This window comes from Rhinatrema bivittatum, chromosome 1 (genome assembly GCF_901001135.1).
Source record: "Rhinatrema bivittatum chromosome 1, aRhiBiv1.1, whole genome shotgun sequence".
In the NCBI taxonomy this organism is placed as follows: Eukaryota; Metazoa; Chordata; class Amphibia; order Gymnophiona; family Rhinatrematidae; genus Rhinatrema; species Rhinatrema bivittatum.
In genome coordinates this window covers 622,761,177-622,778,054 of record NC_042615.1, presented here as the reverse complement: position 1 = coordinate 622,778,054, position 16,878 = coordinate 622,761,177, and the positions used below count along the sequence as shown (strand labels likewise).

Here is a 16,878-nt window from a genome sequence, read left to right as displayed (position 1 = left end):
TCCCCCACACATTTGTTTCCAGCACACACACCTACACCCCTCACAGAGACAAGAATATTAAACGCAGCTTCCTAATTCACCATCCCCCGTATGAACACTCATGCACGTACACACACACAAACTTACCCCCAACCACACTCCCATACCCTGAAGACCCCTTACACATACAACCCTGCCATATATTACCTCCCCACAGAAGTGCCCCCCCCAAACAGACATGAAGGAGCAAAACATTTGTGAGAGAGAGAGAGAAAGACTGGCCATAATGTTAGTCCCATAGGAAGGTATTTGTATCCCTATGGTAGGCCCACCTAGTAACTCGAGGTGGGGATTAGGTAAGAGTGTAGGGGGTTAGGGGGCACTTTGACATTGTACGTGACACCTACGAACAGAACAGTGGTCTCATGAAGATTTGATGACCTTCGGAGTGAGGAAACTCACTCCAAGATGAGATTTGGGCAAGGTTCTCTCAACCTAGCTTGATGGACTCTCTACCTGAGTAACATCAAGCTAGGTTGAGAGAACCTTGCCCAAATCTCATCTTGGAGTGCGTTTCCTCACTCTGAAGGCCATCAAATCTTCACAAGAGACCACTGTTCTGTTCGTAGGTGTCACATAGAATGTCAAAGTGGCCCCTAACCCCCTACACTCTTACCTAATCTCCACCTCGAGTTACTAGGTGGGCCTCCCATAGGGATACAAATACCTATCTAGGGAGAGGACATTATAGCCTCTCTCTCTCTCTCTTTCTCTCTCTCTCTTGCAGGTCAGCACTTATTGCAAAATCCAAAAAGGGTATTGCAATTTGCACTACCTTAGCTCTTCACACAGGTAATTAGCATAAAAGATGTCCCTTTTGCTAACACATGCGGTACTTACCGCATTTTGATAAATCCAGGCCTAAGTTTGTTTTTAACTTTATAACTTTTAGTTTCATTTTAGGTTTTCTTTGTTACACAGACTTAATATAAGACCACTCTATATGAGTGGAAGATTTTATGATAACTAAAAATTCCTGCTGCCAACCTTTTATAGGACCAGCCGCCGACTTATATCACAAGTGATTAAATAAGATAAAAATTTTATTCCATAATTTTAATAATTTTATCAATTTTATCATGTTGATTTCATGGATGCACTTCTCTAACTTTACATTTTATTTTTAGTAAATACACCCTGTAACCATATATAGCGCCCGGATCACCAATTTATATTTTATCCATAATCAAGGTAATAATAATTTTTTAGATTAATGTCTTTTCTCTGTTCTTGATTTTATCATGTAAACTGTCATCCTCTTTGCTCATTAATTTTAACTGTATTTTACTTTATTCTGTTGTTAAACTTAATATTTGCTTAATATTTTTACTATCTATTATTATTCAATATTGGGTTTGTTTTTATATATTATTAATATTAAAATTTATGTACTTTCAGAGCCCCTGACGCAGCCATAAAAGGCGAAACTTTGGCCAGAGTCGGGCTGATTATATCCTATTTATTAAATTCTCTTTCCAAGGCTCCAGTCTTGCTTTGTTTTTTCACATCCGTGTTTTTTCACATCCATGGCTTTTCTAGACAGTTTACTGTCCTGCTTTGTGGGTCCTTCCTTATCTCAAGCAAGGATCAAAGCCAGAGTCAAGGATAGCATAGTCAGCCAAAGCACGGGTCAATACCAGTGGTCAGTCCGTGGATAGTCAGTCAGGCAAAGGTTAGGTTCCAGGTAGCGTGCAGACGTGGTCAGTGGACAGGCAGATGTCAGTTCTAGGCAGTGTACAGACGTGGTTGAAGAAACAGGCAAAGGTCAAATCCAGGCGGCGGTCAAATGTAGTCAAGTAACAGGCAGAGATCAGTACCGAGAAGACAGTCCAAATGGTACTACCTGGGGAGACGAAGGAACAGGAGGACACTGGAACAGGAAGATGCTGGAACAGGAAACTGGAACAAGACACTGTAACAGAAGACTGGAACAAGACACTGGAACACAGGAAGGCAAACTTGCTATCACAACGTGATGGACCTGATTACCAAGGCAGGGTTCATGGGTTTGAGCCCTGCCTTAGATACCGTGGATCGGGGATGTCATCGGGGAGCATCAGGTCCTGGTTTCCCGCGCTTGGCCCTTTAAAGTTCATGACACTGGCCGCACATGTGCCTAGGGGTGGGGCCAAGGAGACGCTGGACGCAGAGCTCCGCTGTGAGGCCTGTGATACTGCCGAAGCCACAGCGGGTTGGGGAGAGCGATGGGGTCAGCCAGGACCTGCAGAGGAAGGGAAGCCTGCACTCGTGGACAGCCGGGAGAGGTGAGCAGGCCCGGCCGCGGAGCGTACGCGGCCGGGAAGCGCAACAGAACTACTGATACGACGGTATATAAAATCTAATAAACCAGAAACTAAACCATAACTATTATTTCTTTTGGAAATCCTCATTGCACATGATAAAAAGGCTGCATCAGAGGCAGCACGGAGTCAAAAAGAGATTAAATCCTACTCTACAAAATGTATTTTGCGTATAAAAATGTATGCTGCTGACTGCCTCCTGTTAAATTGTATCAATGTCTAATTCTGTTTTAAAATCAAGATATATATGCAACATATTGTATTAGTCATATTCCCTACATGTCTTGAAGAAGAAAAAGTATGAAAAAAAAAACGTATTATTCCGATTGTTGTCTACTATCAGTTTATACGATTCTCCCAATAAGCATCTCATGTCTAGTTTATACTTTGTGATTCTTAGAACCCCTCCTCCAACCTTCCTTCTTCCTTTCCTCTGCTGGCAGGTCCCGTCCCCCTCCATCAGCCTTCCACCTATTAAATAGATCCTGTAGAAGATCAGAGCTGGAGAGAGCACAACCTCCCTAACTCTCTGCTGACGACAGCTTTCATAATGGTGCTGCCTGATCTCTTGCACTGCTTTGCCCTGCACACGTGGTTGCTGGTGCTCTTGTTGTGATGAGATCCCCCAAGTTAACTGGTATGGAGCAGAGGGTTTGAGCAACTCCTTTACTGGTACAGACTGAACTGGCTAAAGGCCACAAACTTCCTCAGTGTTATACCTATGAATCCTTGTGACAGTATTCTTCAGCAGATAAAGGAAAACATTAGGACTCTATTAAATTAACAGAAATGAAGGTCTAAAAGCATTATCTGATTTTCGGTTCCCAACTAGGATTGCTTCGTTCATTAATCATTAAGCAACATTACGATTTGAAATCACTTTTATCTTTCAAGTTATCAGGAGGAGGTGAAATAAAATGGAATGTAAATAAACGGCTTTATAATAGTCAACATCTAGAACATGCCCACTTCAACAATTAATGTCTATATGAGAGGGAATATTCTTTCAGTATTCTGACTTCAGAAACCACTGTGCTGTCACAGTTACTGGCAGCAGAAGAAAATTAATGCTGCTGGCAGACTAGAGCCCCGGTCAGGCTTCAAGCCTTGCCAAATAAAAATCCCCTGTAGAAAATAAGCCCTAAATAATTTCATACAATCTGAGAGTGCAAAACAGTGTTTCCAATTTGTTTAAAACTTCCAGTCATCAGATCTGCCAGGAATTACATCTCTCTTTTTGCGTTTTTTGTTCTTTGTCAAACAATACCGAACAATACTGTCACTTCCATTTTGATGTCCCTGTACACGGGGTGTCCCAGATTTCAGCATTATCAAAAGTAATTAATTACTTCAGTGCTGTCCCTTGTGAAATTCCATGGGTACAGGGCTTGTTCTATTTCCTCCTGAAGGAGTAGTTATATGCTGACATCTTGATCACATAGGGCCTGGTGACTCAGAAGGCCCCAGAAATAGTTTACTACATTACATTGTATGAGATTAATAAGTAGGCAGGGCTTTCTCTAGTTGTTTAGGTTTTGCAATGCCCTCTCTATGCCTTTAAGTGCAAGAGATGGTTTCCTGCATACTTGGATCAATTTAATGGCATTGCCATGCCGCTGAATATCCCGTGTAAGTTAGCTGATAAGTCTTATCCGGCTAACTTATATAGCCGGGTATATTGTAATATTGTCCCCTTTGTTTCCTTTAAGAGGGTTGAATAGGGGAGTAGCTAACGGAGCACATAACCTGAGTGCAAGGTTTGGCGGGAGGACTGGGAGTGGAGGGAGCAGCTAGCCAAGACTGGCGTGCTCAGGAACCTAATTAGGAATGGGCCCTGCAGAGGCTTTCCCTCCACTAGGGGATCGGCCCAAGGCAGAAGAGGAATTCTTTTCACCAAGAATCACTGGGGGACCCGGTCTGGGTTTTGCCCACAGGAGGAGGCACCAGGAAGAGTGTGGCCCCATTCAGAATGGAAGAAGAAAGGGAAATAATGAAACAGCTCACAAGGAGGAGGGTACCAGGGACGCCAGGGAAGTCCAAGAACACTGCAAAGGGGACAGAGGTATTGGATGGAAGGAAAGGTGGTACTCTCTTGGCTCATGTTGTACAGACTGGTTTCATTCAGAGAGGATATAGATGTATATAGAGGAACTTGAAGTATCCTACTGATTGTGGGGTGGGATCCTGTGAATTCAATATTTGAAAGGGATAATAGCAATGTGAGCAGCATATTTCTAGTAGGAGAATGAAGGAACAGTAATGTAGAGCTTTGAGAAGGACTGAGAAAAAGTCTTTGACATTTGGTATAACTGTTTACAATAGTGCCAGGGATTTCCGACACTGTATCTTGGCTGTGAAGCCTGTAAACTCTGATTGATTCAGTAATCGTTGTGCCACCCTCTATCATCTTGTAAATAGCTACTGTGCTGGTCGCCCCTGAAATATAAGTTTAATTGTTTGAAACGTAACTTGGAGTGGCTGGTAAATGAGGGGCACCTTGACAGCCAGCAACCGTTATAGAGAAAGAGAGCGTTCACAGAGGGGAGACCACTGAAGGGCTGATGTCCCTGTTCCAGTTTAAGAAAAATGTTTGCACCCTTTCTGCTTCTAGCCAGCTCCACTACACCATCTGCTTGGCCCATATTGTTGAACCCTAAAACTGGGAGGCTGGCAGTCGGCTCCCACAAGTGTCAGACCCTCTCAACATTCTATGTGACCGCCTGGTTTCACATATACCAAAAGCATGTATTTACCTATTTAGTGTTTTTGTGTTCCAATCACACTGAACAATGTAGATTACAACTCGACATTCACAAGAAGTAACTTATTTGGGATGCCATCAATGCCCTAATACAGTTTTGAAGAGGAAGAACTAACATTCACCAAACAGAAAAGAGATCTGGGGGTCATCGTCATCTCTGATGATCTCAAGGTAACCTGTCAGTGTGGCAAAGCAGCTGGGGACTCTAATAGTATATTTGGGTGAATAAAGAGAAGTATAGCATAGCCAATAGGAAGCTTGGAAGTAATATTACTGCTGTGTGGGTTTCTGGCAAGTCCACACCTGAAGTACTGTTGTGCATTTCTGGAGATCCCATTTAGAAAAGCACATTTGATAAGCTGGAGGCAATTCAAAGGAGGGCCACTAAAAATAGTGTATGACCTTTTCTAGAGAGATTTATGGTGCTTAAAATGTTCTCATCCAGAAAGAAGGGAAATGGGAAATAATGTATTTTTAAATTAAAGCACAATCAGAAAACCCTTGACAATTCTTCAGTTTGGTTTTTTTTTTAAAGCCTTCTTTCATCTATCTATTCCCTTGGTATGCCTACTCTGTTGTAGATTTTTATATCACCCATAAACTGACACATTTTCCCTTCTATCCCTTCACAACGTCATGGACAAAAGACTCTGAAGAAGGCTGATCCATCAGTGATCCCTTTGGCACTCTGCTAGTAGCTTTCCCTTTACCAGAACAAACCTGAGTAAGCTGTGAACCAGGGAAGCCAAAGTTCAAATCCCACAGACATTCCTTGTGACCTCGGGCAAGTCACTTCACCTTTCATCACTGTTGACCCTATTTACTAAGCATTTTTCCCCACAGACAGACACAAAATAGGAGAAAACCTTTATTAAATAACCCCAATAGATTATAAACCTTCTAGGGACAGGGAAATACCTACAGCACCTGAATGCAATCCACTTCGAAGTGTCGCGAAAGGTGGAATATATATACTTTTAAAAAAATGACACAGTGATCACTGGATCCTGGGTTGTCTCCTACCATTATTTCATTGACACTGTCTCCATTTGCCAGTACCAGGCACAGTGTTTCCCTACCATCAGTAGTTATGGTCAATTAATTGCTTGAGAAACATCTTGCAAGGATTCCAGTATCCCTCTATGTCTAGTTCATCCTGCAGCTGTCACTCTCAAAATCTGCATCCCACAATATCCTTTGTATGGTTGCTATGTTCTCATCTACCTCTTCCCAATGTGATAGTTTACCATGGTGGCTTCTAGTTTAATGAGTTTTGTTATATAGACTACAATCATGTGTTAACATGACTTTTTTTTTAAGTTATTTTTCAAATTCCCTCTCTCTTGCTTCTTATTTTTTATTCTTTTTTTAATTCTGTGAACTGACCCAACATCACAGTAACCTTCTAATGCATGGCTTCCATTATTTTGCAGTAGACTTCAGAATTTTATTCTTTAAGTATAGCCAAGTAAGGACAATTTTCAAAAAGCCATTTCTGCAGGTAAATGGCTTTTACCTGGGGAAATGGGGGTTTTGAAAATTGCCCGATCTAAGCCCTAGATTCATCTCTCTCTCTCTCTCTCCCCATCCCCAAGCCCAGAAATGGCCAAAATGCAGTTCAAAAAATGTATCGTGAATTGCATTATGGGCATATCACACAGCCTAATGCCAGGAAGAAAGGTATAGTTATTTCTGGTGTTAAAATCGTGTGATATTGCCCCTCATTTTACTAAATCCCGCCAAACTCCTCCCTGATCCCACCCCTCCCAAAAATTTGCATTCACACCATGCATTATGGTTGTTATTGCATGCGTTAATGCCATAACACATTTTGATGAATATCCCTATTAGTGTGGATAAAGTTAGCATGTGTATCTTTACCTGCAGTGAGAAGAGGTATTCCTGGTGGGAGGGGGGGAGGGGTTGGGGAGAAGTTTGTGCTTATGCATGTATTTTTTGATTTTCAACCATACATACATATTTTTCTGCCCTTGGAGTTCGCTCTCTAGTTTGAATTCCTATGAAAATTTATAATTATGGCCATCGAACAATAATACTGAGTCTTTTTCTAAACTAAAAATTCTAAAGAGGGAGATATGCAGAGCTATTGTTCCTGGAGGAAGCATAATATTCCTGGGTTAAAACTCTTTCTCCTAAGGCTTGCCGCCTATAAGACGGCTTTGATTTATGCTATTCACTTTTATTCGCATCATATTGCCGCTACTGCTTTCTGACCACAGGAACTATTTCAGGTAGCTCAATCTCGTGTTAATCTCCCACCTACAGAATAATTAAATCCTCCAGTAGCAGACTGTGAGCATTTTCTATTCTTCTTTCATGATAAGATTGTTTTCTTTGTTGATTCTCTGGGTGCTAAGACACCCACTGTTATGCAGGTTACTATGGTTGAAGAGCTCTAGAGAGAATTTTCTCTTCTTTCCATCTCAGAGATTTGCTCTTTCGTAAACCAGCTGAAAGATAGTTTTTGCCACTTTAATCTCTGTTCAGTTGCTATAATAAACGTTTTGCTATGGGGCATTCCCAAGATGGCGGCACAAACAGGATGCTAGGGAGATCGGCGCTAAAACGTTTCCAACTATTTTCTCTGAAAAGAGTTACTATGCCCCCAAAAAGGAAGGGTAAGGTGAGAGTATACCCCTCTGAAACCTTACCTTCTCCTATTCAGTTGGAAATAATGCGCTTTATATCCACACCTGAAAATATACTAGGAACCGAGGAATCTCATGTGCAGAAAGGTGGGGGAGAGTCATTCGTGCCGGCAGAAGAGGCAACGCTGAGCCCCAAACTAAGGAGGCCACCGGTGCAGAGAGTGTGCGGGGGAAATGCCAAGGAAGGACTGGGAAGTGATATCATTTCCAGACCTGTACTCGGAGCAGAGGGAGGATCCTCCAGTGAGATACCGCAAGAGTTGAAGCCTCTGGAGGCATAACAATTAGAGGAGACTGCTGTGATATTTGAGGAGAACGGGGGGGGGGGGGGGGAAACAACGAGCTTGAGTCATCGCCCTGAAGAGAGGGAGGCTGTATCCGGACCCTGGATCACAGCAGGTACAAGGGGAGATGCCGTGAGTGGAGAAACCGAGGGACTCCCTACCTGCCAAACTGTGGTGACCCTAGACAGTCTGTGGGACTTGATGCCAGGATTTACAACTGATTTGAGAAGATTAAACTAAAAGATAGACCAAGTCACTATTAGACAACAGTAGGATCTGGGGGAAATTCAAGTTAAAGTGAACATGACAATGGATAGAGTCTCCGATTTGGAAAAGAGAGATAAGAAAACACAGGAATTTAAAGCAGTGGTGGCTAAAGACAGAGAAATGCTAGGCAGGTGTCTGGAACACCTTGAGAATAACACCAAGAACTTGAATCTACGATTCTTGAATTTCCCAAGAATCGAAGGAGAAAATCCTTTTATAACTTTAAAAAGAGTTTTACAAGACGTACTGATGATATGCCTGCTATTAATACTTGTTACTTTTTGCCTAGGCCTAGAAATGTGAATAGAGAAACCAATATGCAGATCCAAAATGATTTGACAAACTTTCTTGAAAATTCTGATCTAGAAGTAATTGATGGGGGAACGCTGTTGGAATCTTTAATTTCAACTTATGATATTAATAAGATAATGAAAGTGTATTTTAGGAAATCCCCAGTAAAATGTCTTGATATAATTATAAAAATGTTTCCTCACTTAGCATAAGCCACACAATTGAGACGTAAAAATTTTCTGGCAATTCGCCAGGATGTTATGGCACTGGGGTTTTCGTTCTTGTTGCGTTTTCCTTGCAAGTACATTGTTAAAAAGAAAGATGAATGTTATATTTATTTCACTCCAGATCAATTAAAGATTTTTATAGAATCTAAGAAACCTACCACATCGTCCCCTGAGTTGTAATATTAGATAAAACAGGTTTGCTGTGCATGTCCCTCTTGTTCTATTTAAAAATAATTGATATTTATAAAACTCTCATAATCTAGCACTCTGGATATAGAATAATTGTCAGTAAAAGTAAAGATTATTTACAAAATTGTTTGTTTCTGGGTTTGAACTTAGTTTTCGTATTTTTTTTCCCTTAATATTACTATGTGAAATTTATTTCTATGTGAAATTTCTCAAGGATAATTGTATAAGATGTTATATGTAAGTATCCTGATATTTCTGATACAAACTTTGGGCTGGATTTTCCATTCTCGCAGAGAATGGTGAATCCCAGCTTTAACAGGGGGGCGGGGAGGGGTGAAGGGGGGGCGGGCCTGCGAAAGCCGGCAGCCATCGCACCACCGCGGTGTCATCACTGCCGGCTTTTGCACCCAATAGCGCCACCGTGAAAGGTGGCGCTATTGGGCGCGCTACTGGTGGCAATAACGGTGCTTACCTTATCACCGCCAGTGAAGATACCGCCGCGTCTGCCTCCTCGCCGCTCTGACTCCTCCCCTCCCCACCCTGACTCTGTCCCCGGCAAGCTACCCCTAAGGGGATCATTTTCTAAGCCTATCGCACGCGAAAAGGGACTTATCGCACGCGATAAGTCCACCCCGACTCCACCCCGGACTCCGCCCCCGGCAACATTAGCTTGCCGGGGGTGGAGTCCGGGTGGAGTTGGGGCAGGGAGGGGAGGAGTCGGGGCGGCAAGGAGGCAGACGCGGCGCTATCTTCGCTGGCGGCGATAAGGTAAGCACCCTTATCGCCGCCAGTAGCACTCCCAATACCACCACCTTTCACAGTGGTGCTATTGGATGCGAAAGCCGGCAGCGATAACACCACGGTGGTGTGATTCCTGCCAGCTTTCGCAGGCCCGCCCCCCCACCCCCCATTAATGCTGGGATTCACCATTCTCTGTGAGAATGGAAAATCCAGCCCTAAGTTTGTTATGTAAACTTTTAAAAGTTATAAATAAAGAATTTAAAAAAAAATGTTTTGCTCTATGATTTGGGACAATTTATTAGAGATTTTGTTCATGCCTCATTGAGTCTTGAAGAAACCAAATCTTGCACCTGATGATCTTTCCAGCTATCACCCCATCTCTTCATTTTCTATGCTGGCCAATGTGCAAGAGAAGGTTGTTCTTCAACAAGGCAAGGCAGAATAGCAAAACAAGGATGGACAGGTGAAGGAGCCAAGGTGACTCAATGAAGAGGCACCGATGGAATGGACAGGCTGGGTTAAGTAGGGCTGGAACTGCCACATCAGGAGATCAGCGAAATGGTGGCTAAGGCAGCTATGAACGAGGCTCACCGATGACCTCTGCTGGTGAAGAGCTGATTAGCAGGCAGGACTGTGACACAGGGAGGCTGCACAGCAGGTGGAACCATGAAAAATTGCTTCAGAATTATCGCATGGGGAGGACAAATTTCAAACCCCTCTTCCCAGGTAAAATAACGATTTACCCAGATAAAATTGCTTGGCTGAAAAGGGGCTTCCTCTGCCACAGCATTCATACTTTTAACCATGGGAAAACGAAGGATTCACTGTGGGTATTTTTAGGTCCACTTGTATGTTTCATTTTCAAATGTGTGCATGTGATATTTTACCTCTGCTCAGCTGCCCTCACATGAAGCAGGTACAGAGGAGGGTGCGCCTTGGTGCATGTATCCATTATGCGCACTGATTTTCAAAGACAAACTACCTGTGTGGATTCTCTGACTAGCATGAAGTACAAACACCAAACCTCACCCTGCCAACTTTATGACGATGCGGGCCATTTGAAAGTTTCCAACTTTGGTACCCTGAGAAATGATGGGTGGTGGAAGGGGGCGACATGATAATTTTGACAATAATTCCTGCTCCGTAAGACCTGTGCCATACTTTATCAGGCTTCACCTTCCCCAATCTTTGATAGGTCATAGTAAAACAAGCAACAAGGATTGCTTCAGCGAGAGAAATGCAATGAAAGTCCAACACAAATAAATGCAAAAAAAAAAAAAAAGATTCTGGATCAGGACTTTTAATAGTAAGACTATCTGTTGGAATATTAATTCATCTTTAACTGGTAAAATCAGGAAAAGAAGACCAGAGGTAAGAAAGGAAAGGAAGCCAGGAAAGGATCGCTTAGTATAAAATAAAGTGATATCAATTAAGTGAAGGTCTTCTATTACACCTGAGATAAACGTAGGAAAACTCTCTCTATCTAACATGAGAGTATTTTAATAATTTATTAAAACGAGAGTATTTAAATTATTTATTACCTACTCAAGAAGACGCACAGCTGGAAACTATTTTAAACAGCTACATTTCAATTGAGGCCAATTTATTTTGGAATGTAATGCACTTCACACAATAGAATAAGATTTAAAAAATAACAGACCGATTATAAACTTCTTTGTTGGAGGTGGTTAGTAATAAGAAGAGCAAAGCAACTGCTGATCTTTTAAAAGTATCTAAATCATTAGTATTCACTCCCAGCCCTTCAGAGCTGCAAGCAGATTGACTTTTTATGATATCCCTAATGAATATGCATGAGATAGATTTCCATGCACACTGCCTCCATTGTATGCAAATCTATCCCATGTATATTCATTATGGATACTATGAAAATCTGGCCTATTTGTGATTGGGAGTGAATACCACTGATCTAAACCTTGAGAACATCATTTGACATTGGGCAGCTTCTCCCTTATGTAATAAGCAGTAAGAATAAAATTGTATGTTACTATGGACTTACTTCTTCATGGATAAAGGTTCTACCTTATATCAGTGCTTCTGAACCTTTATTTCATGGCACACTTTCGAGCTTGCTCAATCCTTGAGAAAAAAAACAAACCACATTTTGTATGCCCCTACCCTCCTCTCCCCCTCGGCAGACAGCGCTGCACCATGTGGGAACCAGGAACAGTACTCTCCGTGGCGGGGCCCCCCAGAATGTTGCAAGTGGTAGTACATATTCGGGAGGGGATTTCCCTGGCAGCACTGTGGTTGGTGATACTCCTTTGAAGCTACCACGATGCTCTCCATAGCACAGGAAGTTCCACACACACACACACACCCCGAGTACTAAAGTCAACAGTGCAGCAGCGATGCTGACGTGGTAGTGACTTGTGCAATTGGAGAGGTCAGACATCCACAAAGTTGGCCCTGCAAGCGGGAGTAGAGCAGCACTTTTTGCATGTCTGCACCTCACTCTGATATCTGAACATGCAGGGGCCAGCAGATTCTGCAGGATCACAGATCCTCACACATTCAGGAGCCAGACTGAAGATGGCAGAAGGGGCACCTAGAGGTAAGCCCCCCCTATCAGTGGGACGGGGAGGAAGAGAGGAGGGAGGATAAGGTTACCAGATTTCTAGTGGGTGAACCTGGAACACTTGTTCCCAGTTGTCCCTGTTCCTACACCTGCCTCTCTCAGCCGTTCACTGGGCTGCTCCCCATATATCTTCTGCTGTCTGGCTCCCGTCTCTTAAGAACATAAGATGTGCCATGCTGGGTCAAACCAAAGATCCATCGAGCTCAGCAACCTGTCCCCAACATTGGCCAATTTGGTTATTAGGAAGTACCTGGCCGATTCCAAAGTGTAAATCCAGTTCATTATTGCTCACTCCCAGGGATAAGCGTGCGGTGTGTTTTCCTAATTCCATGTGGATAATAATTGTTTATGGACTTTTCCTCCAGGAATGTGTCCAAATCCCTTTTAAACCTCATTATGTTAGATGCTTGATCACATCCTCCAGCAACAAATTCCACAGATTAATTGAGTGAAATAAAGACTTTCTCCGATTTGTTTTAAATTGCTACCTGCTAGTTTCATGGAGTTTCCCCTAGTCCTTTTACTGTGCAAAAGAGTAACTAACTGTTCCTTTTTACCTGTTCCTCACCACTCATAATGTTATAAACCCCTATCATATCCCCTTCTCAGTCACCTCTTCTCCAAGCTGAAGAGCCCTAATCTATTTAACCTTTCTTCATTTTTGCTGCCCTTTTCTATACCTTTTCTAGCTCTGTCTTTCTTGAGATGGTGCAACCGGAACTGCACACAATACTCAAAGTAAGGCTGCATCACGGAGGCATTGAGTCCACATAGTCAGGTCAATTTTTAAAGCATTGCTCGCTCAAAAAAGCCATGCGCAAGCAACACGGATTTCAAAAAGCCACAAAATACCTGTGTGTGTACCCGTGCGCACGTAGGGAACAAGGGGACAGAAAAGGGGCGGGGCCCGGGCATTCTGGGGCGGGGACAAGACTTACGCACGTAACTCCAAATTTTAAAACCAAAAAGCCGCAGCGTGCGTACTCTAGATACCTGTGTAACTTTACTGCTGCTCCAGATGAGGAGAAAGTCTTTCGATCTCAAGGTTTAGCACTTAGGACAGGGTGAGGGGTCCAGGTCAACTGGGAGGCATGTAAGACGAAGAAACAGAGGGGGTCTGAAAGACCTCGATATTAACTGGACAAACTAGTGGACCAATTGCAAAACTGGGAATGTGCCTCACGCAAGCATTTTTTTTAATTTGCTGACATATGCGCATATAAGCAGACAAGGTCCTATGGAAAACACATGCTAGCTGTGCTCAAGTAATCTCTTAAAATTAAGAGCATACATACTCGTGGTTGCTGCATTTTAAAACATATGTGCGCAAGTGCATGCACAATTAAAAATTCCAGCATATCCTCGCTCATTCACTGATATGTCCATGTATGGGTGCACGCACACATTTTAAAATCAATCTCATTGTGTATGGTATATACAGTATATACTCTTTCTTTACCTATATATGTTGATTCACTCATTTCTTTGTTATTCACTTACGCTTGCAAATATTTTAGCTTATCAGATTTGTATTAATTTTAGAGCAAGCATAGCTAGGAGCTAATAGAATTAATCTTTCTAGCAAGATATAAAACTAAGAGAGGATGTATTACTCATATTTATATTTCTGGTCTATTTTTTCTGATTATTACCCCCTACTAATCCCTGGTAGAAGCAGTATGCCATAAGACATCCACACCTTACCAATAACCCTAGGGAGCCTATCTTCAAAAAATGTCTTCCATGAGCACAACACAGGTGAAGCTAGGGTTGCCAAATGGCTCCAGATTTTCAGGACAGGTTGATCCAATCCTGGATTTACCCTATTGCATGCAGGGAATTGAGGTTCTGATTTCCCTATTGCAGTTTATTAGAAAAAAAAAAAAGGCTACAAATCCCTGCATGCAATGGAGTAAAACCAGGACTGGATCAACCTGTCCTGAAAATCTGGAGCCAATTGGCAACCCTATGGTGAAACCCTGCTGAAAATTAATTTTTCATTTCTGTGCCAGAAAAGTATTCACCTTCATTTTTGCTTTCTCTAATTCTATGGATGGTGAGAAAAACTAAGAAAAAAAAAATGAACCATGAAAAAAATGAATTGCCAGGTGTGTACCAGCTGGGTTGTTTTTGTTTTTTTTTACCATCATAGCTCTCCAACCTTTATGTAAGAGAGTGCCAAACTCTGCCTCTTACTAGCAGTGTTGCCCCTTACTAACAGTTTTCTTCATATCAGGATGGCAGCAGTGGCCTCCACAGACTTGTTTGCCAGCAGTAGGTGTTAGAGGAGTCCTCCAGACCCTGCCCCAGTAGTGGTGTTGGGGTAGGTGGATGGTACTTAGGAGATGAGCCACTCCCCAGTGGATGGGGATTTGAGTCTGAAAAAAAGGGATCTCTGCATCCATGGATTCCAGGAGCTGAAGTTCCCAGGGCATCCATCTCTCCACAGAGTGATGCCACTGGGCCTTATTCCTCCAGGCGAAAGAGGATAAAGCTGTCCTGTTCCAAGGAAGGAGGCTGGGTTCCAGGGACGGGACTGTGCCAAACCTTACTAGGAGGAAAGACTAAGAGTCCGGGAGAAGAGAGAGCTTGGGATTCCAGTGTGTGGGACCAAGAAGAGGTCCAGGGGGAGAGGTGAAAGAAAACGCCTCCTCCCTGCCTGAGAGATGTTCCGGTGTAGAGTGTTCATGAAAGACCTTAGAAGGAGATTAGGCATCATGAAATGTTCATATACCTGCTTGTTATTTTTTCATAACAAGAACAGGACACTTGAGCCACCACAGCTACGAAACTGTTAACTGACCTAACACAAAGCAGTAATGGTACTCTGAAAAAGAGAATGTATTCCTACAACTAGCTGAATATAAGAAAAAGAAATTGTGTAGACATGTATCAGTCTAAATAACTTAGAAGAGAAATGTCATCAGACCTCCAGCAACTTGTGCTATTAGCCTGCAGTCATTTTCTCATGTGCATCATTGTTTATTTCTTCCACACTTTTCCAGCAAAAAGAGTTCAAAGCGTGTTACAATAAGATTCAGGTATTCAAGTAGGGGTGGAATCTAGGAGCCATAGGGCTATATGCAAATAAGAATGCATTTGGGTATAAAGAATAATTATATAATTAGGGACCTAATTGCAGTTTTTTATTTTATTTTTCCTGGGTGTATATTTTAGCGAGCGAAAATGGAAGTAAAATAAAGCGTCTTCTTTTCCCACTCATCTGCTCCCATTTCTGTTTCTTATAATAAAAACACTGAGAAAACCACAGGAATAATAAAATAAAAAATTGAAAATGAAGGTCCCCATGCATAATATGAAGGGTGTAGGCGTACTAGTGCAGATACAAATACAAAGATGTAATTGCAGAGTAATAGGAAAATCAGTGCAAATACGGTGCAAAAGAAGGAAGATAACTCTATGGGGGCAGGAGTAGCCTTGTTTCCTGAGGATTTACTGCAGGATCCAAGAAGGTACTTTAAAATTCTGGCTGTGGGCCGAAGGCTGCAACACAAGAGTCAGGTTTTCAGTTTCTTTCTGAAGGTAAGTGGGCCTGGGACTGGCCTGCTCTGTACAGGCAGGGATTGCAGGCCCTTTCATCTTGTCTGCGATCCCACCACCTAGGGTTCGGCTCTAGTAAGAGTTCAGAAGCTATGCAGGCATGCGTTTGTCAATGTGAACGGGTTTTTTTCCCGCAGAAAATTATGCTCATTCAGAAATGCAAAACCAACTATGTAAGCAAAGAATTACTACGCTTACGATGGAGTTCTAAGGAATCGCTCAGGTGCTGGGAAAAAGTGAAAGTGAAGGAAATCCTTATTGGCAGTTCCATGATTTAGATGCCTTCACAATAGCGAAAACACAAAAGTAAAACATGAATGACTCATTGCCTGGACTTTGCTGTAGCTTTACTCAACAACTTAACATTAATTGTAAACTGTTATCAACATAGTAGCCCATGTGCCCGAAAACCATATAAAATATGCAATCATTCGCCAATTTTTACACAGAAAACCATGCAAAGTCCATGTCATGTCAAGTCCTGTGTCTTACTCTCATCCTAAAACTTGTAGTAAATAACAAGAAGAAAGAAAAAAAAACGTCACCTGAAGATTTCCAGCAGCAGAAAGAAAGGGGCTATAGGTACGCAGGGGCTGCGAAATAATTATGGCTACTCCAAACTTATTCTGGACACAAATGCCTCCGCTGCAAGAATTATGTGATCTACTAAGCTTATAAAGATGATTTAGCAGCAACTGGCTTCTTTTTATTTTTCAGAAAAACTGGCTCAGTATAAGTTAAGGTCCTGGGGGAGCAACTTTCAAAATGTGCACAGAAATTTAAAGACTGCAGGGACATTGTTCCCCGCAGATTTTATGTATCTTTTCAAAGAGAAAGACGTTCCCTTTCGATACTGAGTCAGAAAATGGATGTGAACAGATCTGCACCTGCTATTTGTGCTGGCATTTTTCCTGCAAAATTCTGCTCTTATACCAATATGTACGAGCGTGTGT

At 42.3% G+C, this 16,878-nt stretch overlaps 1 protein-coding gene across 1 annotated transcript in view; it reads right to left on the bottom strand.

Annotated features, from left to right (window-relative positions):
* The window catches only part of CAMK4 (calcium/calmodulin dependent protein kinase IV), a 618,142-nt gene that overhangs the window by 307,663 nt on the left and 293,601 nt on the right, over nucleotides 1-16,878 (bottom strand). The window lies entirely within an intron of this gene.